Genomic DNA, 27,607 nt, shown 5'->3' on the forward strand with positions numbered 1-27,607 from the left:
GGAATGGACTCAATGCAACAGGATGCTAAACCTGCTAAAGCATTTTAAATCTAAAAATTGAAATGTATCGGCCATCCTTACAGAAGTCTGGATGTAGGCCTGACTTTTCCCTCTTTGCCAGAAATAGAAAAGCAAACAAACAACAAATCCTTCACCATCGGGTAGATTCCCACTCATAGCGATCCTATAGGACAGAGTGGAACTGCCCCACTGGGTTTCCAAGGAGCAGCTGGTGGATTCCAACTGCCCACCTTTTGGTTAGCAGCAGAACACTTAACCACTTCACCTCCAGGGTTAGCAAATCAAATATTTCTCACCTACAAATAAAGACTTTTGAAGGAAGCTAACACACTGCTCAGGGATACACCTTTTCCAAGAAAGGACTACACTACTTGCATGTTTTCATGGCGAACATGCATTTGTTTGATGTCTGGTGTTATAGAATCATTTCCAAGCCTGCTCAGTGGAGGTAATAGCCCATCAAAACTAAACCTACTGAACTGGTTGCCTTAGAGCACATTCCGACACATGCCAACCCTATGTGTTACAGAGTAGAACTGCTCCATAGGGTTTTCTTGGCTGTAGTCTTTATGGAAGAAGCTCACCAAGTCATTCTTCCATGGAACCTCTGGGTGGGTTAGTATTGCCAACCTTTAGGTTAATAGCCCATTGCCAATTGTCTACACTTGCCTTCAAACAAAATTATCCTGAAGAAGAGAGAGATTCAAAGGTCTAAGACTTAGGGCAGGATCTAACTTCTTTCCTTCATGTCCTGCCCACAATATTCCTCTAGATTCCCACTGGCATCCCTAAATCTCGGCTCTTGTTACCTCTCACCTACATTATTTCAGGAGACTGCTTTTAATTGATTCTTTCTGACTCCTACAATTCATTTTGCACACTGCTGCAGAATCTTCCTCATCATTGCTTAAGCTTCAAAGGCTCCCCATTACCCACGGTCTTTAGTATTGCATTCAAGGTCCTGCACAAAAACTGGTCCCCAACATTCTCTCCTTTTCTCACAGAACCCCTCTGCTCTTTCAGACTGACTCAATTACCGTACTGTCTTCCACTTCCATATTGCCTTCCACTTCTGCAAAAAGTTCTCTTGCCCACTTCTGAAAGCTTTTTCCTTTTATACTAACTATTCTTCCTCTTTTTCCCCCCAGTGCTGCTGCTTTTTTTTTTTTTAATTTCTAATTGTGCTTTAGATGAAAGTTTATAAAACAAATTAGCTTCCCATTCGAGTGTTTGTATGTAAAATGTGCCATGACATTGGCCGCATTCTGCTCATATGTATCAGCACTCTCCCCATTTTCACCCTGCATTTCCTGTTTCCTTTCATCCAGATTTTCAACCTCTTTCTGCCTTCTTACCTTTGCTTTTGGGCAAATGTTGTCCTTTTGATCTCATACAGTTGATTGTTCTAAGGAACACGTTTCTCTCTGGTGTTACCGTTTATTTTATGAGCCTATCTATTATTTGACTGAAAGGTGGTCTCAGGGAATGGCTTCAGTTGCAGGTCAAAAGGGTGTCTTAGGGCTATAGTTTCGGGGGTTCCTCCAGTCTTTTTCAGACCAGTAAGTTTAGTCTTTTCTGTGAATTTGATTTTTTGTTCTACATTTTTCTCCTGCTCTGCGGAGGACCCTCTGTCGTGATCCCAGTCAGAGTGGTCGGTAGTGGTAGCCGGGCACCATCTAGTTCTTCTGATCTTAGGGTCACGTAGGCTGGGGTTCATGTAGTCTGTTAGTCTTTTGGACTAACTGCTCCCTTGAGACTTTGGTTTTCTTCTCTTTCCTTTGCTCTAGATGGTAAGAAACCAATAGTTGTATCTTAGATGGATGCTCACAAGCTTTTAAGACTCCAGACACTAATCACCAAAGTAGGATGCAGGACATTTCTTTATGAACTATGTTGTGCCAGTTGACATAGATATCCCCCAAGCCTATGATCCTTTACCTCTGAGCCTAGGAACTTCGTCCTACGAGGTGTTTGGTTATGTCTAAGAAGTTTCCATGACTGTGTTCCTTGTTTGTGTTTGCTCTATTGTCTATTTTAATATATGTGTATATTAATATATGGAGCCCTGGTGGCACAGTGGTTAAGAGCTCAGCTGCTAACCAAAAGGTCAGCAGTTCAAATCCACCAGCCACTCCTTGGAAGCCCTATGGGGCAGTTCTACTCTGTCCTATAAGATCGCTGTGAATCGGAATTGACTTGACAGCAGAGTTTATATATTAATATACATGCAGCACTTACAATTATGTATGTAGAAGTATCCACAGCCATACCTATATCTGTAGGTAGGTATGCTCCCTTACACCCTTTCACACCTCTTTAGCATATCTATAGCTATATATCCATTTATAGATTATTGTTTGTTTACACTGTTGTTGCAGGATTGTCTATGTTACAGTAATTACCATTGTTGTCCTTTATTTTTTTGCATTCCTCTCAGTGTCTTCCTTTGCCTTATGCTGACTTCTCTCATATTGTGTGTTGCCTTTCCCTTCACTGATATTAGAAACCCTGGTGGCATAGTGGTTAAGAACTACAGCTGCTAACCAAAAGGTCAGCAGTTCAAATCCATCAGGCGCTCTTTGGAAACCTTATGGGGCAGTTCTACTCTGTCCTATAGGGTCGCTATGAGTGGAATTGACTTGATGGCAGTGGGTTCTGGTTCACTGATATTAATTTCCCTTCCATCCCTGGCAACCACTTTTTTTTTTCTGCGTATAAACCTTTTCCAAAGTATAAATCTTGGAGCCCTGGTGGCATAGTGGTTAGAAGCTTAGCTGCTAACTAAAAGGTTGAAAGTTCAAATCCACCAGCCGCTCCTTGGAAACCCCATGAGGCAGTTCTAATCTGTCCTGTAGGGTCGCTATGAGTTGGAATTGACTCGACGGCACCTAACAACAACAGAAATATTTTTTTGTTTTTATAATAGTGGTCTTATATAGTATTTATCCTTTTGTGATTGACTTATTTCACTCAGTATAATGTCCTCTATGTTGTGAGATGTTTCACAGATTCATTGTCATTCTTTATCATGGCATAGTACCATATTTTTATGCAAATGACGCTCGCCTTCTACGTTTGTTTGCCAACTGCTCCCTTCCCTCCTACCCCAAGGTATTTTCATCAGTGCTGTATGCTAATTTTTTATAGTAATAGCATGTAAAAAAAAATTGGCATAGCGGTGTTTGTGAAAATACCTCGTGGGGGGAGGGAGCAGTTGGCAAATAAACATAGAAGGTACATATTATTTGTGTAAAAACACAATATTCTGTTGTGTGTATGTACAATAGTTTTTTATCCATTCATCCATCGATGGGCGCTTTGGTTGTTTCCATCTTTTCGCTATTGTGTATAATGCTGTAGTGAACATGGGTATGCATCTGTCTATTCATGTCATGGCTCTTATTTCTTTAGGGTATATACCTAGTAGTAGCATTGTTGAATCATATGGTATTTCTATTTCTAGCTTTTTAATGAAGTGCCATACTGTTTTCCATAGTGGTTGTATCATTTTACATTCCCTCCAGCAGTGTATAAGAGTTCCTATCTCGCCACAACCTCACCAACAATTGTTTTGTCTTTTTTTGATTAGTTCCATTATTGTCAGGGTGAGATAATATCTCATTGTAGCTTTGATTTGCATCTCTCTAATTGGAAACCCTGGTGGCATAGTGGTTAAGTGCTATGGCTGCTAACCAAAAGGTCAGCAGTTCGAATCCACCGGGTGCTCCTTGGAAACTCTGCGGGGCAGTTCTACTCTGTCCTATAGGGTTGCTATGAGTCAGAATCGACTCAACAGCGGTGGGTAATGGCTAATGAGCGTTTCTTCATGTGTTCGTTAGCTGCCTGAATGTCTTCTTTGATGAAGTATCTGTTCACAGCCCTTGCCCTTTTTTAAATTGGATTGTTTGCCTTTGTTGTTGAGGTGTTGAAGTTTTCTATGACCCCCAGAGCTTCTTAGCTCAACTTTCTCTCAGTCCCCCACCACTACCCACCCAAATCAGTGAACAAATTACGCCATATTTAAAAAAAAAAAATAGTGGGATCATTGTGATAACCTCTGAACTGGGCTGTCCATTTCTATCTTTCCCCCTATATTCAATTCTCATGTAGCAGCTACAGGAATGTGAGTTCTTAATGTTATTGCTTTGCTCTGAACGCTCCAACAGCTTCCCCTCTGCTGAGGAATAAGAGTTGGCTCCTTACAGTGGCCTACAAGGTCATAAGTGATGTGGGTCATCCCTCCCTCTCCTGATTTCATCTCCTGTCTGCCTTCATGCTGTGTGTCCAGGAAGCTAACCCTTTCCTGCCTCACTTTTGTTCTACTTCAGTGTTTCTCAAGAGGGAGAGTATTTTGCCCCCAGTGGACATTTGGCAATGTGTGGAGATATTTTCAGTCATCAGAACTGGGGTGGGAGGTGCTACTATCATATAGTATATATTCGTCAGAGATGCTTCTAAACTTCCTACAGTGCACAGAACAGCCCCATCCACCCCGCAAAAAAATTATGTAGCCCCAAGCGTCAATAGCACTGAGGCTGAGAAACCTGCTCTATCTTAAAAGCTCTTTCCCCAGATAATCACTTAACTGTGTCCTCACATTCTTCAGTTCTTTGCTTAAATAGCACCTCTCTGAGTCCCTCCCTGGTCCTGACTTCCAACTCCCAACACTCTCTAGCCCTGTCCTGGTTTATTTTTCTCCATAACACTTATTACTGTCTGACATCCTATATGTTGTACTTTATTGTTTTTCTCTCCCCACTAGATTATGAGCTCTAGGAAGACAGATATTTTTGCCTATTTCATTTACTTCAATATCCCAAGCATCTAGAACAATGCCTAGCAAATAGGTGTTTTAAAACTATTTGTTAAATGAATGACTATCTGACATGTATTTTGCCAGGATTTTAAGGGTTTTACACATACAAATTCATTTCATCCTCACAACAGCATGAGGAAGAAACTACCAGTACTGTCCTTATTTTAGGGAAGGAATTAAGGTACAGTGAGGTCTCACAATTAACAAATGACAAAGCTAGAATTCAGACCCAGGATCTTACACTTATACTGCCCAGCAGAATAACTCAATTTTGAACTTTTTAAACAGTTGTGAGTTTGTATGATTTCTTACTGAGTCAGTAAAGTACTTGCAGTTATTCACATTGGAAGTCAAAGTCATGTTTTTGAGTACTTAAAATGATTCACAATTTGATAGCTTTAATTTTTTTTTTAAGCCAAGGAGCAAAATCCTTTTAGGTTAGGTATTCAAATCAACCTAGGTTTTTATCACTATATTTTATACAGTGCCAACATTTAGACTACATTAACCATGTATGAAGTGTCTAGAAACATAGTATTCATTTGGATTTATTTTATATAAATATTGCTCTCTTTCTAATTTTCCCTGTCTTGGATCCAAATTTTTTTCTCTCCTCCAGTGTTCAGTATCCTCAACACTGGCAAGACAAGGTGAGGCAGTGAAACAAGGCGTAGTGGCTAGGAGCACTGTCTAGATTCAGACTGCATGGGTTAAATCCCAGCTCTGCCATTTAGCTGTATGACTTTGGGCAAGTAATATAAACTCCTATCCCTCTGTTTCCCTTATCTGTAAAATAGGGATAAAGATAGCACCTATTTCACAGGGTTATCATGATGATTAAATGAGTTATTATTTATAAAGTTTTCGGAAGAGTGACTGACATAAGATTCCAACTCTAGCAGAATAGAACTGCCTCATAGGGTTTCCAAGGAGCAGCTGGTAGATTCAAACTGCTGCCCTTTTGCTTAGCAGCCGAGCTGTCAACCACTGCACTACCAGGGCTCCTGACACAAAATAGTGTTTGTTTAATAAGTTAAGGAAAACAAAACAATAGCTAGGTACTAAAATTGAGGTAGATAAATATTACATAATTCTTATCTTTAGCAAATTATGATCAGGTTGGAGGAGTATGGGGTCATTAGCTCATCCAGTCTTTACTTCAAACCTTACACCCTTGCATAGAGGAGAAAAAGAGATTCAGAAGAAAATAAACCTACCCTAGGTCTTTGTGGTGCCATAAAGTGCTTTTACATGGCCGTTCTATCCATGGTCTCTCAACTACCACAAAATGATTGTCTGGAACTACGCAAATAAGGTGTGTAAAACTCTTCTAGGGATTGGACAGTGACTATGTGATCATTAAGGTTGTGTGTCAACTTGGCTGGACCACGAATATCAGTGGTTTGGCAGTTAAGATGTAGTTTGGCAGTCATATGATAATGTGATCACTTCACTTCCATGATAAGATTTAATATAATGTGATCATCTCCGTGACGGGAATCTGTCGTGAGTAGCCAGTCAGTTGAAAGGGAGTTTCCTTGTGGGGTATGGCCTGCATCGAATATAAGTGGACTTTCTGCCAAGGCTCTCGGGCTTTTGCTTGCTCTGGATCCTGTAGCTGGCTCCTGTTCATCTGACCTCCGGTTCTTGGGACTTGAGCCTGCACTTTACTTGCCACCTTGCCTGCCAATCTTGGAATTCTTTGATCTTCGCAGTCTATGAGCAAGAGCCCTGCTGTCTGACCTACCAATCTTGAGTTCATCAGCCCCTGCAGCTACGTGAATCAGGAGAAGCCTCTATCCTGACCCGCAGACTTGGGACGTTACAGCCTCTACAACTGTGTGAGCCATTCCCTTGATATAAATCTCTCTATATATGTATTTATATACTTTTACTGGTTTTGCTTCTTTAGAGAACCCAGCCTAAGACACTATGCAGATAAGGTACTTGTGGCCTACCAAGCGGATTGATCAGTTTTGTTATCCCACTAGGCTTCAAAGAACCAATTCCACAGAGGTTGAAGAGGATCTTACTACCATCAAGAAGAAGACCCAGGGAGTGGAGCAAGTCCTTTAGACCTGGGGTTCATGCACTAAGTGAAGACTTGAAGCACTTACTAATGAAGATCAAAGATCACAGCCTTCAGTATGGATTGCACTTCAACGTAAAGAAAACAAAAATCCTCACAACTGGACCAATGAGCAACATCATTATAAACGGAGAAAAGATTGAAGTTGTCAAGGATTTCGTTTTACTTGGATCCGCAATTAACAGCCATGGAAGCAGCAGTCAAGAAATCAAAAGAAGCATTGCATTGGGTAAATCTGCTGCAAAGGACCTCTTCAAAGTGTTGAAGAGCAAAGATGTCACCTTGAAGACTAAGGTGCGCCTGACCCAAACCATGGTATTTTCAATCTCGTCATATGCATGTGAAAGCTGGACAATGAATAAGGAAGACAGAAGAATTGGCACCTTTGAATTGTGGTGTTGGTGAAGAATACTGAATATACACTGGACTGCCAAAAGAACAAATAAAACTGTCTTAGAAGAAGTACAGCCAGAATGCTCCTTAGAGGCAAGGATGGCGAGACCGCGTCTTACATACTTTGGACATGTTGTCAGGAGGGATCAGTCCCTGGAGAAGGACATCATGCTTGGCAGAGTACAGGGTCAGCGGAAAAGAGGAAGACCCTCAACGAGGTGGATTGACACAGTGGCTGCAACAATGGGCTCAAGCCTAACGATTGTAAGGATGGCTCAGGACCAGGCAGTGTTTCGTTCTGTTGTGCGTAGGATCACTGTGAGTCAGATCCGACTTAACGGCACCTAACAACAACAATAACACTCAGGAGATAAAGCTGTAACACCTGAGGACGGCTAGAGACGGTGCAGCAAGAGCAGCAGCGGTGTGAGAACTGGGAGACTGGCGTGAGGTGGCTGCAGTTGGGCTTGCTGATCCAGGGGGCTTGCTGGCATAGTGGGGTGCCTCTGAGTATTTGTTGGTGGAACTAGACTTGCTGACCCACAGAGAGAGCTGAGCGCCATTGGTCAGGAGGCTTCTTGGCAGAGTGGGATGCCTTTAGAGGAGCTAAAGAGTTGTAACACTTGCTCAAGCAGGACAGAGGCTGAAAGTGAGGGCTGGCATCTGGTATAACCGAGAATGAGGCCTCCCTCCCTGCGGCCACAGCCAAGAAGAAGTTGAGAAATTGAAAGCTGTCCTGATTGACGAACTGTATCCTATCTCCTGAGTTGTTCTTGTTACTTCCAAGTTGATCCTGATTCTGAATTGTAAACTGTTACTTCTCTAATAAACCCCATAATCATGAGTATGGTCCCTGAGTTCTTTGTGGCCATTCCAACAAATTATCAAAGGCAGGAGAGAAGTAGAGCATGCCGTGGGCGGGACGGCTGATGTCAGAATTGGTTTAAAAAAAAGGTTGGAGAGTGGAAGTAAGTCTGGCCTCTACCTCATGGTAATTACCTTTGGGCTAACGCTTATGCAGATTCTCTCTCCTACCCCTGAAATTAGATGAGGTTTCGCAGCACCACATTACAGACTTAGGCTATTCCCTCACTCATATTTATTGAGAACATCCCGTGTGCCAGACACTGCTGGACCTGGAGAACCAGACAGACCAGGTATCTGTCTGGGAGACCATGGAGAGGGCTGGACTGGAGCAGGTTGACTTTCGCAATCCTCAGAAGGAAGTCATACCAACTTGGGAAGATATAAATACTATTATTATAAAAGAAAATTTTGCTGGAGATCTGTGATCAGGTCACTTTAGTACTCCATAACCTGTCCCTTCAAATTAAAATAATTTCTCAACTACTTGAAGCCATAACACTCTTTTGTTCTAAGTCTCATACATGTTAGAATGAAGATATAGAGCAGAATTTGCCAGATAGTCTTTATTCCCGCCCACCTCCACATTTGTAGGGTGCCCTGGCTTCCATTGGAGCATAGCTGCAACAAGGCAGCCAGCTTCTCAATCTGGAGCCTCTTAGGCTCTGCAGACACAGCCTTGTTGGCACAGCACCCCCCTCCCCACACCCTGCCCCACCTCACTGCCCCCAGAGGAGGGGATCGTGACATGTCCTCAAAATAAAAAGGAGAAAAGACAAAGTAAACAAAACCTGAGACACAGACTTGCCAGATGGTGGGAGGAAAAAGTAGAGGCTGAATATACGTAATTTAAGAAAGTGTTAAAAGAAGTAAAATGTGAAAACTATCATGCTTCATTGGATATATTTGAATTATATTTTATTTACTTGCCTCATTTTAGCAAACACGGCGTTGAATATTTTAAAATTACTGCTGAAATATCCTTTAGTTTAGCGAAGTATTTTTGCTCTGAAATTACCATTTGCCATTACTGTTGCACATCAATCTAGAGATTTTCATCTAGAAAATCAGGTGTAAAAGTGCCCTTTATTTAACCCTTTTGTTTCTCTAGTGGCACCTGCACAGGAGACCATATAGTAGAAAATAAATTATTGACTGGTGATTTCTCTATGTTCAAGACCAGTTAGTCCAGTTCTGGAAAAACCCTGGGGTTTGGATTCCATACTGGGGTGGTACTGTGTTCGTGAGCCCTGGAATATGGTTCCAACCACAGAGAACAATCCAGATTTGCCGCATAGCCTAGATGGTGTGCATTTTTTTCTCTATGTAACGACCATAAGAAGTCAAACAATTTTGTACACTTCCCTTTTATGACTAGCTATCAGAAGAATTTAGTTAACTTGAATAAAGAAACTGACCAACTGTATTAGTTTTATACTGTGGTGTAAGAAATTACCACAGTTTTATTATTTTATAGTCTGCAGGTCAGAAGTCTGACGCAAGTCTCACCGGGCTAAAGTCCAGATGGCAGAGCTGCATTCCTTTCTGGAGGCTCAGGGGAAGATCCATTTTCTTATTTGTTCAGACTGTTGAGAGAACTCAGTTCCTTGAGGTTGTAAAACAGATCTCCATTTCCTTCTCTATCTTCCAAGCCAGTAGTGGTGGATTGAGTCCCTCTCGTACTTCGAATATCTCTTCCTCCTTCTTCCATCTCTTCCCTCTAACCTATCTGCTTTCCATTTCCACTTTTAAAGATTCATGTGATTAAATTGGATCTACCCAATCATCATTATCACACGCAAGCCAAGTTTTGCTGAAAATAATTGAAAAACGGTTGCAGCAGTACATCTACAGGCAACTGCCAGAAATTCAAGCTAGGTGCAGAAGAGGATGTGGAATGAGGGATATCATAGCTGATATTAGATGGATCTTGGCTAGAAAGCAGAGCATACCAGAAAGATGTTTATCTGTGTTTTATTGACTATGCAAAGGCATTCAACTGTATGGATCATAAATTATGAATAACATTGGGATGGGAATTCCAAGACACTTAATTGTGCTCATGAGGAACCTGTACATAGACCAAGAGGCAGTCATTTAAACAGAACAAAGGGATACTGCGTAGTTTAAAATCAGGAAAGGTATGTGTCTGGGTTATATCCTCTCACCATACTTATTCAATCTGTATGCTGAGCAAAGAATCTGAGAAGCTGGACTATATGAAGAAGAACGGGGGCATCAGGATTGGAGGAAGACTCACTAACCTGTGATATGCAGGTGACACAACTGGAAGAGAACTTGATGCGCTTACTGAGGAAGACCAAAGATTATAGCCTTCAGTATGGATTACTCCTCAACATAAAGAAAACAATAATCCCCCGACTAGACCAATAAGCAACATCATGATAAATGAAGAAAACATTGAAGTTGTCAAGGATTTCATTTTACTTGGATCTGCAATCAATGTCCATGGAAGCAGCAGTCAAGAAATCAAATGATGCATTGCATTGGGCGAATCTGCTGCAAAAGATCTCTTTAAAGCATTAAAAAACAAACATTGTCACTTTGAGGACACCTGACCCAAGCAGTGGTATTTTTAATCGCCTCAGATGCATGCGAAAGCTGGACAATGAATAAGGAAGCCTGAAGAAGAATTGACGCCTTTGAATTGTGGTGTTGGCAAAGAATACTGAATATACCATAGATGGCCAGAAGAACAAACAAATCCGTCTTGGAAGAAGTACAGACAGAATGCTCCTTAGAAGCAAGGATGGTGAGACTTCGTCTAACGTAATTTGGACATATTATCAAGAGGAATCAGTTCCTGGAGAAGGACATCATGCTTGGTAAAGTAGAGAGTCAGCAAAAAAAGGAAAACTCTCAATGAGATAGGCTGACAGAGTGGTTGCAACAATGTGCTCAAGCATGACAATGATTGTGAGGATGGTGCAGGACCAGGCAGTGTTTTGTTCTATTGAGCATAGGGTCGCTGTGAGTTGGGACTGATTCAACAGCACCTAACAACACCAAGATAATCCACGATAATCTCTCCATTTCACAGGTTCTGAACATTAGGGCATGGGCATCTTTGGTGGGTCATTATTCTGCTTACCATACTAGTTTAGGTGGGAGATCCATAACCATTCTCTAAGTCCCTGGAAAGAATGAACATATTGATATTAGATAGCTGGTGGAATCCTTTCAGTTACACTTAGGGCCAACCCAGGACATCAGATAGGGCTAAGGCACAGGCAGCGCAGACACCCTCACTTTAAGCCCTGCCTTGAGCGCTTATTAGTTCTCAACCTTCAAAAGCTCAACTTTCCTCAGTTTATAAAACAAAGATAATGTTAGTATGTACCTCAAAGAGTTGTTGGAATAAATGACAAAAAAAAAAAAATTTTTTTTTTTTTTTTACACTTCATAGAGTGCCTACCCTCATGCGGTGCTGAGGAAATTTTAGCTAATATGAAAGACTCTCACAATAAAAAGTAGACAGCTACAAGCGTTGATGCCTAAAATTCCACCTTCCTGGCTCATTCCTTTGATTCAAGGACTTATATGGTATCTGTAAAAATAAAAACACTCTAGAAGTAATAGCATAATTTCATCAGTAATTTGTCAGTAATTTGCACTACAGGAGAGGAGAAAAATGAAAATTTACATTGAGCACCTTTTTTCAAGCAATTTGCATATATGAACAAGGATATGGGAACATCTTTTAATGGGGCTTGGGGCACCAGGAGCCTGAGGATTAATGGAGTAGGTTTTCCCAAGGTATAAAATTGTGACACAAAATTGCTTATTTCCTAGATTTATATGGGACCTTAGACTAATCTGTGACCAACAGAACTGGATACTCCAGGCCTGCACAGATGTGGGCAAGGAACTAACCAAACAGCGCATGTTAAGTCAAAGTTAAGCTGTGCCCTGACGCACAACAAGCGGATTTATGTAGCTCTTTATCACTTTTTTTTTTTTTTTTAATCACTTAGCACTCTCTAAGTACTTTCTCTCTCTCCTCATTCTCTGGCTTTCAGCCATTTTTAGATAAGTTTTGGCCCATGATCCTCCAGCTCTTGGACTTCAATCACGTCATGACCACTCTATTTGACCAAAAGACATGCTCTTTTTTTAAATATATAAATAAACTTTGCTTTATTATGAGCTTTGCAATTAGGCGAGAATGACTTGGCCACATAGCCTTTTGCTTATTGCCAAGAATAGTCTCTCTAAAATGGTTACTGATATGGATTTATAACTAGCTTTTTAGTAATGGGGGATTTGGAGTAAGGCTTTGGGGTTTTGGAGTAAGCCTTTTTCTTTTCTTTTTTTACACCTGAGTTTCTTAACAACTCTTTAGAATTTGCTAGTCTAAAAAATCATAATGTATATGGTCTCCAACCAGCATCAACTATTGTGTATGCCATTTTTTCCAGCTTTATAAAGTTCACTGAAAAACATAAGTGAGCCTCTAATTTGATACTTTTGATGGTTATTTTAATGCAAACAGCTTGAACTTGGAATCATCGGTAGCTCTAACTGTACCTTCTAATTTTGTGCAGTAGTAACAGCATATAAGTTTAACATACCAAGTCTCCATCACATGTGTATTTATAACACTACACACTGGCATAGGGAATGGGTTAAGGTGGAGTCTCCATTTGTGGCTGGATTCTTTGGGAATGTACTTACAACTTAATGTCTTTAATGTGTAGGAACCCTTATACTTAGATCATTTGATATCAAGATCAGAACTTTTATTTAATATTAAACAGTGTCATGTTTGGGACTAGATGCAAATATCGTGTGTAAACCACAAAACAGGAAGACTTGAGTGCAAAATTCAGTGGATAATGGGTAATTATCTTGATAAATTAAAACAGAAAGACAACATTGGTTCCATTTCAGAGTAATCTTTTAAAAATAAATTTTTTTAATAGTTGCCTCAAATCACTTTTCCAACTTGTATTAATTCAGAGGAGAATAAAGAAAAAAAAATCACGTTGGACTGGACATTTGCATCAGTTTATGTAGTCTTATTTCTTTGCCTTAGATTACATCTACACTGACAGAGGACAATAAATAGTTGAGCAGTTCTCTAAGGATCTTACCAGTGTAGAGCATGTGAATAATGAGTCGGTACAGACAGCCTTTGGTTATGACCTTTCAACAGAGGACGATTGAACATGGGTAGGTTTTCAGGGTGACTTAGTTTGAGCCCAGGGACAATCAGTGCTGTTTTTTGTCAGGTATAAAATAGATTCCAGAATGCATTCCTCCACTCCTTGAAGTCCCTCCCAATTAATTTTGGACCTAACTATTTAAATTTAATTTGTTAAAGGTTTTATACTTATTTGGAAAAGGCTAACAAATCACTATAATTTAATAAATACGCATTCATCTAACAATTATTTACCGAGCACTTGCTACGTGAAGGGCACTGAAGAAACACTGGGAACCAAGATAGATAACCCGTTACCATCAAGTCTATTGCGACTCATAGGAACCAGGGCTCCAAGATAGATAAGGTCCAAGCTTTATGAATCTCACAGTAGATAATAATCATAGCAAAATTTGTTATCTATCAATGAGGGTTTAAAAGAAACTCTTAAGTATATTAACCCAATATTTACACTTTCTCATCACTAAAGAGAAAACCAGTACCACTAAAAAACTTCACAACTTGACTATGTTTTTATCATATGATATCATGTTTTTACCTGTCATTTTGTATAAAAAAAAACTTGCAGTAAATCCCTTTCAACTTCATCAGCTTCTCTCTCCTCTGTTACTCAGATCCAGTAGGAGTTGGCAAGAGAGCTAAAAATGACCTGACCAAGAATCTGATGAAAACGATCTATTTTATTCTATAAGGAGACATTTAAAACTATTTAAATAGATATTTCATTGTTTAAAACAAAATGTGCTGGCATTTAGCAATGTTTCTTATACTGGTGAACTGATATCTGTTAATAATGAGATTCTGGCATACCATGCCACATGAATTATTCTGAGGAAAGAAAGCCAGAGTGGTGTTCGCCCCAAAATAGCCACGAGACAGCAGCTTTGGGCAGAGCTCTCCCTAGGCAAAGCTGCATGGTGAGCAAAGTGTTTTAAGCCATTGACTCATCTGTTCTACACACATCCACATATTGGCTCTGATTTGCCAGACATTGTGTTTGAAGATAAACAAGATGCACTCCCTGTCCAAAGAAGCATAGTTTTTATCTCCTTTCTCCTGGCTTTTTCCCTTAGACACCTATTAAAGATTGAATTATGTCCCCCTAAAATATGTGTTGTAAATCCTGACCTCTATACCTGTGGTTATAATCCCATTTGGGAGTGAGTTTTCCTTGTTATGTTAATAAGGCAGTATTAGTGTAAAGTGTGTCTTAAATCAATCTATTTTGAGATATAGAAGCAGCTAAGCAAGCAAACACAGAGGGGGAAAGAGAAATGCCATGCCACGCGAGATCTCCAAGAACCAAGAAATAGAAGCTGAAGAGAGAAGGACCTTCTCCCAGAGCCAACAGAGAGTGAAAGGTTTCCTCTACAACTGGCACCCTAAATTCAGACTTTTAACCTCCTAAACTGTGAGAAAATAAATTTCAGTTTATGAAAGCCACCCACTTGTGATAGTTCTGTTATAGCATCACTAGATAACTAAGACAACACCCTCTATGTCCAGTACCTTAGTGCTTTTTGTTCTTTGTTTGCTTGATTCTCTCCTCTTAAAAATGCTTCTTAATTAGTTACAAGTTGAGAAGAAAAGGATGAGTTAATTTATACTAAAGCGTGAAAGACCACAATGATTTAATACATAGCATTCTATTACCTGGAGCCCTGGTGGAGCAGTGGTTAAGAGCTTGGCTCCTAACCAAAGGGTCAGCAGTTCAAAACCACCAGCCATGCCTTGGAAATCCTATAGGGCAGTTCTAGTCTGTCCTGTAGGGTTGCTACGAGTCAGAATCAACTCAACAGCAACATTTGGTTTTTTGGTTTTTCTATTACCTTTCTCACAGGTGCTTATATTTTCAGAGAAATGAATCCCTTAATCTGAAGCAATGAGACTAGTTGTAGAACTCAGGACATCAGTAAAGTTATATGGGAGACTTCCCCTCTATAAGTGTATGTAATTACCCAGGGCCTGCCACGTATGGGAAGTGACTAGTCAGTTTGCTTTCTGAGATATGCCCTAGCAAACCTAGCTGACTTTTTTTTTTTTTTTGGACATAGTATAATTTGACCATAATCTTTCATGCGTTAGGGCACATTTCTCCTTTAGTTATAACTAAAGAAGAGTTTCATGGCTTTGAAAAGTTTATTATTCATTTATTCACTCTACAAGTGCTTGTTTTAATGGCTATGAAATACTGGTCACACTGTCAAACAAAAGTGAAAATTCCTAATTGCATCAGCAACACAAAACGCAAAGGAAATAAACATAAAATATTCTAGATATGTGCTAGATACATTTGAAGAAAACTATACAACCTGACTGAGGCACATAAAAGACTTAGGACATATTCAATATTATAAATATATTAGTTTTCCACAAAATATATCCATAAATTTAACACAATCTCAACACTGGAGATTTGACAAAATGATTCTAAATTTCACCAGTAACAAACATGCAAGAATAACCAGTAACATTCTGCAAAAGAAGAATATAAGGAGAGTTTGCTTTAGCAGATATAAAGCTATAGTAGTTAAAATCATGGGTCCTGGAACAGAAATGAACACACCAGAGAAATAAAATAGACTGTATAGACAGACACCAATATATACATGAACTTAGCTGTGAAAAAATGGAGCACAATGGTGTAAAGAAAACAAAAAACTGAAAGGCAAAAAGAAAACCTGGAAAAGTATTTCATATATGTATCACAGATAGGGCTAGTAGTTTTATATGTAAACAGTTATCTAAGAAAAATATGAAAACTCTAAAAGAAAAACAAAATATGTGAATAGGATGACTGACAAAATAAGAAAGACAAGAAGCATGGGGAATAAGTTTAATCTCATTTGTAATCAAAAACTGCTGATTAAAACTATGAGATATTATTTTAGCAAAGATGTTACCTTGAGGACTAAAGTGCACCTGACCTATGTTATGGTATTTTCAATTCCCTGATATGCATGCAAAAGCTGGACAATGAATCAGGAAGACAGAAGAAGAATTGGTGCCTTTGAATTATGGTGTTGATGAAAAATATTGAATATATCATGGACTGACAGAAGAATAAACAAGTCTATATCGGAAGAAGTACAGCCAGAATGCTCCTTAGAAGCAAGGATGGTGAGACATTGTGCAACATACTTTGGACAGGTTATCAGGAGGGACCAGTCCCTGGAGGAGGACATCATGCTTGGTAAAGTAGAGGGTCACTGAAAAAGAGAAAGACCCTCAATAAGATGGATTGACACGGTGGCTACAACAATGGGCTCAAACATAGCAATGATTGTGAGGATGGCCTGGGATCAGGCAGTATTTCATTCTGTTGTACGTATGGTCACACTATCAGTCGGAACTGACTCAACAGCACCTAACAGCAACAACAAATATCTAGAGATAGATTTATATTTGTAGCTAGATATAAACATATATAATTTTGAAACAAAGTATGAGCCATAGTAATGTACATATATGGAGCCCTGGTGGTGCAGTGGTTAAGAGCTCAGCTGCTAACCAAAATGTCAGCAGTTTGAATCCTCCAGCCACTCCTGGGAAACCCTATGGGGCAGTTCTACTCTGCCCTATAGGGTTGATATGAGTCAGAATTGACTTGATGGCAACGGGTTTGGTTTATGTATCTACATATTATTCAGCAACTTCCTTTTTCATTCTAAAACATATGAAAAATTATCGTTGTTAGTTGCTATCTGGTCCCACATGTGCAGAGTAGAACTGCTCCATATGGTTTTCGAGGTTGTGACTTTTGGGAAGCAGACCACCAGACCTGTCTTCTGAGATGCCTCTGGATGGGTTTAAATCTCATTTGTAATAAAAAAACAAAAAACAAAAAAACTGCTGATTAAAAAAAAAAGCTATGAGATATTATTTTGGCAAAGATGTTACCGTAAGGACTAACGTACGCCTGACCTGTGCTTTTCAACCTTTCAGCTAGTAGCAGAGAGCTTAATCATTTGCACCCAGGAACTGTATCTATGGTATATTACATAAAAGAAAAAAAAAAAAAGGCATGTATAGAGTGATCCCACTTTTGTAAAGTGTGTATGTGTGTAGGCAAAGAAAAAAATTCTGGGCAAATAGATCCCTCAGTGGAGAGAGTACAGATGATATTTAGTTTTCTATAGACATTTTCCTATTGTTTAACTTTTAAAAAATAATGAGAATGTATTAGTTTTTATATTAATTTTATAATCAGAATAACATCTGTTTTGTCATCAGGAGAAAAAACCATATTACTGGAAAACATGTCAGACCATTTGGCTGAGGTCTTATTGGACTATTGCGCTAACACCATCTGTCCTCTCATAGTTTGCAAATTAATATTAATATTAATATTCTGTCTCTTTGATTAGGTGGGGAGCTTAAGGGGCAGTGCATTTACATTAATGGGGAAGCAACAGCTCAGAAAAGGAGGTGAGGATGGTTGTACAAGTCGAAGAATGTCATCAGTGTCACTGAATTGTACATGTAGAAATGGTTGAATTGGTGTTTTGTTTTTTTTTTTAATTATGCTTTAGGTGAAAGTTTACAGCTCAAGTTAGTTTCTTATTCAGAAATTTGAATTGGTGTATATTTTGCTGTGTATATTCTCAACAACAACAAAATAAAATTGAAAAAATATTCTATATATTTGTAAGTTAGAATATGAGCTACATTAACTATATATGTTATATATTTGAGTGAATTATGACTACATTCAGGACTTCTGTTTCTAAATAAGACTAACCTTTGTGGTTTTATTGACTTGGATAGGTATTTCTAATAAGTGTAGCAATAACAGGGCAAAATGAAGACGCCACAAGGGGAAGAAATTAAAAACCACAATTATTTTGTGGCCATTTTTGTTGTTGCTGCAGGTTGTGAGATTGATTTCCTTTTTGCATCCAGAGAAGTAAGCTAAAAATAAACCTTCCAAGGTGAACAGAGAGAGACAGACTTTCTACACAACCTTCTGCCCTCTCTGGCATCCATTTTGTTTCCTTCCTGCCTGGCTGCAAGAAGAGGGTCTCCCTGCTATGTAGTATCATCGTTGTTAGCTGCTGTATAGTTGGCTCCAGCTGCTGGAAACAGAACAAAACATCGCCTAGTCCTGCGCCATCTTCACTACGGCTCGTATGCTCGCGGTCATTTTCGCAGCCATCATGTATTCTGAGTACCTTCCAACCTAGTGGGCTCATCCAGCCCTACAATAGACAATATTCTGTTTTGATCCACAGAGTTTTCATTGGCTAATTTTTTGTAAGTAGGTCTACCACCAGGGCTTTCTTTCCACTCTTAGTCTGGAAGCACCACTGAAACCTGTGCACCATGGGTGACCCTGCTGGTATTTGAACTACTGGTGACAGCAGCTTCCAGTATCACAGGAACACACAAGTCACCACAGAGAAAAAACTAACAGATAGGTGGTATATATATGGCTAAACTGGGGAGTTTGCTTAGGTAATTCCACAGCTCCTTCGTGCCCTTTCTCCTCTGAGGATGAATATTCTTCTACTCTCACCCTCATTTTCCTTATAAAATCTGCTCTCAGAGAAGGATCCAAAATGAGCTTGTATTAAGCTGTCACCTTGGCTCAAGGTATTTGTATTAAAATGGAGGAAAAACCTTAAGGCAAAAAAAAAAAAAAAAGGCAAAGCCAGGGCTTAAATGGTCAATCTCCAACTGTCTCCAGACCTTGACTTAATACTGTCTCAAGAAGAAAGCATCAAGATAATATACCCCTGTCTCTACATAAAGAGGTGAATTTATAGCAGTAGTGAAAGATTCTACTCCATAAAATTCTGACTCTGTGGATGTGGGTGTTCCTTTATGCCTTTGTGGATGTCTGTCCTCTGTCTGTCTGTCTGTCTGCCTTGTTTATTGTGTTTCTATTTCTTTTTCTGTCTTCGTTTTCCTCCTTTTTTTTTTTTTTTCTTTAACTTTTTCTCTTACTTGGCCATAATATATTAAAATATTTGTGTTATTTACTTTATCAAATAATTACATCTTCTATGTATTTTATCTTAAGAGTGAAACTTGGCTGTCTCTTATTTACAGGTTAGAGATCTGCCATACTTTATATTTCTTTGTAGCTCTTATCACTAACTGTCATTTATTTGTTCATAAAGCATTTATTTGCTTATCTCTCCCAACAGAATGTGAATCCCCTGAGGGCTGGGACTCAGTCTCCTTCTCTGCTGTGTCCCTCTACTCCCCACTCACCCAGAGGTCTTCATTCACCCTGTCCCAATCCTAATCCTCCCCCTCCCACTCCCCCTAAAAGTAGCCACATCTTGACTTTCATGTCACCACGCCCTTGCTTTCTTTATAGTTTTATCACCCAAGATGCATCCTTAAACCCTATAGTTTAATTTGGCTTTTAAAAAATCAACATATTTTAAGTCCCTTTTAATGTACAGGCTTCTCCTCCATTCTCCCCACCCCGTTTTCCTTACAATTTTAGTTCTGGAAGAAACTGAGTTGTTTGACTTGACTTGTAGAGCTTCCATGTCTGCATTTTGCCTATTGCATTCTCCTGTAATTTACTCTGTTCTTCTGTTTTCTGTATTTTCTATAAATTGGTAGTGAGATTATGGACTTGATCAGATTCAGATACAGTTTTGGGGCAAGACTCCTTCATAGGTGGCATATAAATGATATGTAATACCATGTAATACCTGATTGTCTTTCTCAATGTAATGTTGGCAGTCGCTGATGCTCAGCCTAAATCCATTAATTCAGTAGGACTTGCAAAATAGCAATATTCAGATTTGTTTAGTAGGTGAAATACTTCCATAGTGAGAAACTCCTCCTCAACTTCTATTTACTTACTTTGTATACGAAAGGCAGAATAAATGCTTCTGGGCTTCCTTCACCTTGGTGATTCCACATGATACATTTCTGCCCAGTATAATATAAACAGAAATCTGTTGATGGCATTCCGAGAAGCTTGTGCTTTTTCTGATAAAAGGGAAACGCATAGCTAGAACTGTCCCATGCTTTCAACTCTCTTGAATGCAGAAATGATTTCTGAAACTCCGATGTCATTTTGCAATCTTGAGTTGAAAACCTGAGGTACAAGTTGAGAGAATCAGAAGCATGGGCCCTGGCATTGTTGCACTCCTGAACCAATGCCAGCATCTGCCACCACCAGAATTCTAATTATGTAAGAAAAATAACCCCTTAGCTTTTAAGCCACCATATGTTGGGCTTTCTGATACTTGCAGTTGATCACATTTTTCTTCTTCTTTTTTTTTTTTTTTTAATTTTTATCGTATTTTAAGTGAAAGTTTACAAATCAAGTCAATCTTGATCACATTCTTAACAGCAGGTGTCTAAGAATAAATCTATCGAAAGACATGCAAAACATTTTTGGAAGAAATTTCATGGAAGAACATGAAAATAGTCTTGAAATAAAAGGGTATATATATATATACCATTTTCATGGGTGAGAAGACCCTATGTCAGAATCAAATTTCTTAAGAATTAATCAAAACTCAATGTAATTCCAACTAAAATTCTAATGGGACTTTCAAGGAACTTGACAAACAGTATAAAATTCATTTGGAAGAGTAGTTATGAATAATAAAGAAATTTTGTAGAAGAAGGAGAATGGATTTGCCCATCGGGCATCAAGATTTATTATAAAACTTTGGTGTTATTGGATCAGGGTAGACAAAAAACTAAAGGGACAAATTAGAAAACTCAGAATCAGAACTACTCAGATGTGGAAACTTGATATATCATGGAGGTAGCATTACCAATTATTGGGGAAAGTAGAGACTATTCAATTAGTGGTATTAGGACAATTAAAGAAATTTTTTCCCTACTCCACACCACACACAAAATAAATTCCATATGGATTTGACACTTAAAATTAAAGAGCAGAACTTCAAATCATTTAGAAGAAATTATAAGAGATTTCTTTATGAACTCAAATTTTATGTATCAAAAGAAATACCATTAAATGAAAAGCTCCTATCTGCAAAACATCTCACAACATGGATCAATCTGGAGAGCATTATGCTGAGTGAAATAAGTCAATCACAAAACGACAAATATTGTATGAGATCACTATTATAAAAACCCAAGAAAAGGTTTACACACAGGAAAAAAAAAAAAGCAATCTTTGGTGGTTATGAAGGCAGTGAGAGGTGGAGAGGGGAAATCACTAACTAGATATTAGACAAGTGTTAACTTTGGTGAAGGGAAAGATAACACAATATAGGGGAAGTCAGTACAATTTGACCAAGGCAAAGTCATAGAAGCTTCCTAGACACATCCAAACACCTTGAGGGACCAAGTTACTGGGGCTGAGGGCTGGAGACCATGGTCTCGGGAGACATCTAGGTCAACTGGCATAACATAGTTCATAAAGAAAATATTCTACATCCTACTTTAGTGAGTAGCGACTAGAGTCTTAAAAGCTCTTGAGTGGCCATCTAAGATACATCTATTGGTCCCATCCCATCTGCAGCAAAGGAGAATGAAGAAAACCAAAGACACAAATACTAGTTCAAAGGACTAATAGACCGCTTGAACCACAGCCTCTACCGGCTTGAGTCCAGAAGAACTGGATGGTGCCCAGCTACCATTACCAACTGCTCTGACAGGGATCACAACAGAGGGTCCTGGACAGAGCTGGAGAAAAATGTAGAACAAAATTCAAATTCACACACACAAAAAAGACTGAGACTGGAGGAATCCCTGAGACTATGGCCCATGGACACCCTACTAACTCAGAACTGAAGCCACTCTTGAAGTCCACCTTTCAGCCAAAGATTAGACAGGCCTATAAAACAAAGAATAACACATGTGAGGAACATGTTTCTTAGTTCAGTCAGGTGTATGAGATCAAATGGGCAACACCTGCCCAAAAGCAAAGACAGAAGGCAGGAAGGGACAGGAAAATGAATGAATGAATATGGGATAGAAAAGTAAAGGGGGAGAGTACTGACACAATGCAGGGATTGCAACCAAGGTCACAAAACAATTTGTGTATAAAGTTTTTGATTGAGAAACTAATTTGCGCTGTAAACCTTCACCTGAAGCATAATAAAATAAAATGAAATAAAGCTTCAGATTGGTAGAAGACATTTATAATGCAAATAAATGACAACGGTACTAGTATCAAGAATGCACAAATCCTACAAATTCATGAAATAATAAAACGTAAATATAATAATAAATTGATAAAGAGAGTGAATAATTCATAGAATAGGAATCCTGAAAGACCAGTAATTTTATGAAATTATGTTTAACTTCACTACTAATCAGAGAAATGCAAAGTAAAACAACAATGAGCCTCTTTTTCACTGACAAATAATTGACAAAATTTAAAAGTCTAACACTAATCAAGTAAGGATGTTAGGGAAATGAGAACTTTCATTTGTTATTGGTATGAGTCTAAATGGTCACAACCATTTTAGAGAGCTTTTGGTAAAATCAAAGTTGAAGATAGCCAGCAATCCTATCTATAGATATATACCTTAGAGAAACACTTATGCACAAGTCAATATGAACAAGGACATTCCTTGACGCATTTTTGCAAATCTGGGAAAAACTGGAAGTAACTTAAATGTGCATCAACCAGAAAATAGGTGTACTAAAACGATATTCTAGACAGCAGTTAAATGATCTGGTGTTTACCTATTAGCATAAGATAAATTACAAATACATGTTATAAAGAGAAAAAAGGGAGGTTGCAGACTAAATAGAGTGTGATAATATTTAAAACTTGAAAACAAGCAAAACAGTAGTACATATCATTTGCGGATATATACTTGTGTGGTAAAATATGACAAAACAAATGGAAATGATGTAGAACAATATTTATAGAGTGATTATCACAAGAAAGAGAGAAAGAGAGGCTTCCAATGATTTGAAATAATTGTATTTACAGAGTGAGTACTATAGCCGTATATTATACAATTCAGTTAGGCTTAAAAGTTTATATAACTTTATAAGGGTCTAAGAAAATAGTCTGCAGTCAATGGAATGAAAACATACGTGTCTGCTCTTGGTTTTTAGAATTGCTGCAGTTATATCAATGAAGCAGCAATCTATATTCCTTGGGTAACTTGGAAAATGGGAGCCACATTTTGGTTTTAGCTAAGTTGTCCTTCATTTTATTTGTCATTTATAAATGCAACTCAAGTTGGGTTTGTGTGACTTAGGTGGAATTATTCAGTCAACCGTTGCAACTTTCTCGAGTGTCATATCTGCAAGGTAGTAGGAAATTCAAAATAAATATAAAATATATTCCCTAAACTCAAGGAACATAAAATCTAATTCTAGAAATAAGACATAGCACAACATGAAATCAAGTGTGGGCTAACTTGTATGTCATGTGCTATAGGGATTCAGAACATGCGTTCAATGTGGGCCCTGTTAGCAGTTGCTGAGATTTCATGAAGTAAATGAAATCTGAGCTGGGTTTTTAAAAATCAGTAGGATTTACTCTGGTGCGGACAGAATTTAAAAGCAAGACTTTCCGCTTGCTCCTCTCTTGTTCTGAATATTCACTGTCATCAACCATTGATACTGGATTTAAAAGCAGTAGAAATTGTTGAATTGGTGTTCTGTTGCGTGTATTGTCAACAACAACATAAGTAAAATGAATTATTTAAAGAAGCAGCTCAACTCAAAAAAAAATTTTTTTTGTCATTTTCCTGTAAGTCTAAAATTATTTCAAAACAAAAGCTAAAAGGTATCTCTTTGTGCATATAGTTATATGCTTGGAGTTTTTCTTGAAACTCTAAGATGTAGTTATCTTTGGGTGGGTAGATGGTAAGTGAAACTGGTAAATGGTAAAAGTTTGGGGACAGAAGAGAGGTTTTTCCTTGGATAACCTTTTATTCCATTTGAATTCTCCAGAGATAATAAATGTTTATTGTTGTTTTCAGACACAATGTTTTGAGGCAATTTGTTTTGCAGCAGTAGACAAAGAATATACTAGGTGACTCCTAGCAAAATAGAACTGCTGTAGGAGAAAAATGACAATCTGAATCAACAAAAAAAAAAAAAAAAAAAAGAGAGAGAGAGAGAGAGAAAGAAAATTTAATAAGATTTAATTATAGCGTAAAGAGAATTTCTAATGGCTTCATAGGGCTATCCAGCCAATTGCTCTAATGCTGTTTTTAGAGTTACTTTTCTACCCTCTAGTTTGGTGAGTAATGCCTGGGGTATTAAAAGCTTTTGAGAGGCCATCCAAAATACATTTTGGTCTCTATTTGCCTGGAGCAGCAGAGGAAGAAGGAGATCCAGGAACCAGAGAAGGAACTAGACTGCAGGTCTACTTGCCTCCAGGAACTACTGCCTCCTTTGCCATAAGAACCAGAAGGACTGGATGGTGAATGTTTTGATCAAGAATTCAGTACATGAGTGCTGATGGAAAGGGTGAAAAACGTGGAGCAGAATTTCAACTTTTGGATAGAATCCAGACTTACTAAACCCACTGAGGCTGGAGGAACCCCTGAATCTGTTGCCCTGAGAAAATGTTTGAACCTTGAATGGAAACTATCCCCTGAAGTCATCTTCAAACTAAATAATAGTTTAGCTGAATTAGTAAAGTGCTTGCCATGAGTACGCTCTTTTAAAAAATTATGTGAGATCAATTTGTCAACAGTAACTCTCAAGCACGGATGAGTAGTTTACGGGGCAGTGAGTCTATGTCAATGGTGGTGAAATAATTTCGGGAGAGATGGCAGAAGTGGTGACACAATTGAAGAATGTAACTTCGTCATTGAACTATACATGTACAAATCATTGAAAGGGGGTATGATCTTCTGTATATATTTCCACCAAAATTAAAATAAAAAAAACAATAACAACAAAAAAAGAATTTCTGGAAACTTAAAGTGTGATTTTCAAGTTTCACATTCAGTAGATAAATTAAAAGAAAGGATGGTCACATTGAAACCTGAATTAGTGGCCTGGAAAATAAGTGGAAGAAAGATTTCAGAATACAGAGGGAGAAAAAAGCAATAGAAATGATGGAAAAAACAAAAGACTTGAGGGGCAGATATAGGAGATGCAACATGTAAATAATAAGGTTATCAGGTGGAGAAAAAGGAATAAATGGAGGAAGGCAATAATTTAAAAAGAAGAAAATCTAAGCTAAAGTACCATGTGAATCTGAAGATTGAAAGGGCTTACTGAGTTTCAGTCAGATTGATAAATAACAAAAAACACACATGCATGGCCTTCCACACAGGCATATCCTGATAAAATTCCTGAACACCCCGGATCAAAATAATAATCTTAGAATCTGTCCAAAAGAAAGTTATTTAAAAAAGGAAAAATATCAGCCTGGCATTAGGTTTCTCATTAAATACCCAAAGTTAGAGACTATGAAATAAAATTCACCGATTACTGACAAAAAAACAAGCGAACAAAAAAACCGTACTCAAGAATCTATACCCAGCTCAGATATCATTCATCTGCTAGGGTGAAAAAAAGGTCTGTGTGGATCCACAAATACTCAAAAAACATCGCAGACGTCGCCGATCCAGGACACAAACAGCAATGGAATCAGAACTGGAGCAGGGGAGGCCGGCATACATAGGATTTACAGTGAGTTACATTTGAAAATGGATATAATACATTTTATTGGGAAAGCAATCTGGCAGTAACTCCTAAAATTAAAAATATGCATATCTCTGTTCCAGTCATCTCTTTCCTGCTCGTCCTTAGAAATAAAGGCGGCATATATAAGAACATGCATACCGAAAAAAAAAAAAACATTGCCGTGGAGTGGATTCTGACACATAGCAACCCCAGAGGACAGAGAAGAACTGCCCCATAGGGCTTTCAAGCAGCGACTGATGGGTTCCAACTGTCAATCTTTTGTTTAGCAGCTGCAGTTCTTAACCACTGCACACTAGGGCTCCAAGAATACGCATGTAAGGACTTATATTGCAGCACTTTTTGTAGGAACACAAAATGTAAATCAAAGGTGTCTGCCCACCAATAGGGAAACAACTGACTGAATTTTGGTATAGCCACGTCATAGAATATTAAGCAACAAAGAATATTACATTACTTATCAATTGGCTTGGAGAGATTTCCACCATGAATTTTTATTAAGAAAAGGAAACACAGAAATTGTAACCCTCTTTTTTTCTTCCATAAATAAATAAGGAGAAAATTCTCACAAATACATGTTTATATAATTAAGACAGTATGGAGTACAGTGTGCAAGGACGCACTCTAGGTTGTTAACATTGCTGGGAGCAGGGAGATGGGGCCAGAGGGGAAGTTAGCAACAGGGGAGCTAAGCAAGAGTTAATTCAATAATTCATTGTAAGTGTAGCACCTGTATATAGTGGGCTGGTGCTTTGTAAATAAAACTTTAAATTTGTGAAAATGAACATACGTTTTAGTGTAGCTTTTATGGTTGTTTTTCTAATCATAGGGCTCTGGCAGAATGGTTGTTCTACCTAAATCAGGGATGTATGCTATACTATCAAAGCTTACCTATGCAAATTCTCTCCTGTAGAAACTGAAATAAAGAGACTTTTAATGTAGGTTCTGAAACAAAGCCAAACCAGCAGTTCTTCTGAAACCTGGCAGACGGCCTGTTGGTCATTATTTGCCATTCTTTCCCAAACAAATACTTGTGAAAAAATGGGTTCAAAAGCCAGAGGTAGATAATCTTTAAGACCTATGTGATTTTAGAAATTAAATAAACTTGTGATTCACATAACCCCACTGTCACAGAAATAGTAGTATATATGGACATATATATGGGCATTAATGTATGGAAACTAATAATCTACTTTTGCATATCAGTAATATGATAGTTTCAACTTTTTAATCATATAAATTGCATATATTATTCACTCCTAGGGCGATCTCTCAGTCCCTTCATTGATTTGCATAAATTTTTCATATTCAAAGTTAGGAAAATTTTGGAGTCATTCAGTAATAAAAAAATAATGAAGTTCTTTTAAGTAGTAAAATAGAGGGCACCTAATTTTTGCTTAAAGAAGAAACTTCTTCAATAAGTATATCTATATGATTGATCAAGTTTAATGTATTAACTCTGTGGATATTTGCATTTTTAGAAGGAAAAAAGCTCTAGGACAAAGGAATAATATTCTAAAATAATATTTCCAGCATCAATGAAAATATGGGTTTGGCGCCTTGTTGGCAGGGAGGCTTCCGCCATGCCAATAAGTAGAACCAAGTTACTCCTATCCACTTGGTACCCTGCCCTTCATCAGACTCCACCCATCAGAACCCA

This window comes from Loxodonta africana, chromosome 2 (assembly GCF_030014295.1).
Source record: "Loxodonta africana isolate mLoxAfr1 chromosome 2, mLoxAfr1.hap2, whole genome shotgun sequence".
In the NCBI taxonomy this organism is placed as follows: Eukaryota; Metazoa; Chordata; class Mammalia; order Proboscidea; family Elephantidae; genus Loxodonta; species Loxodonta africana.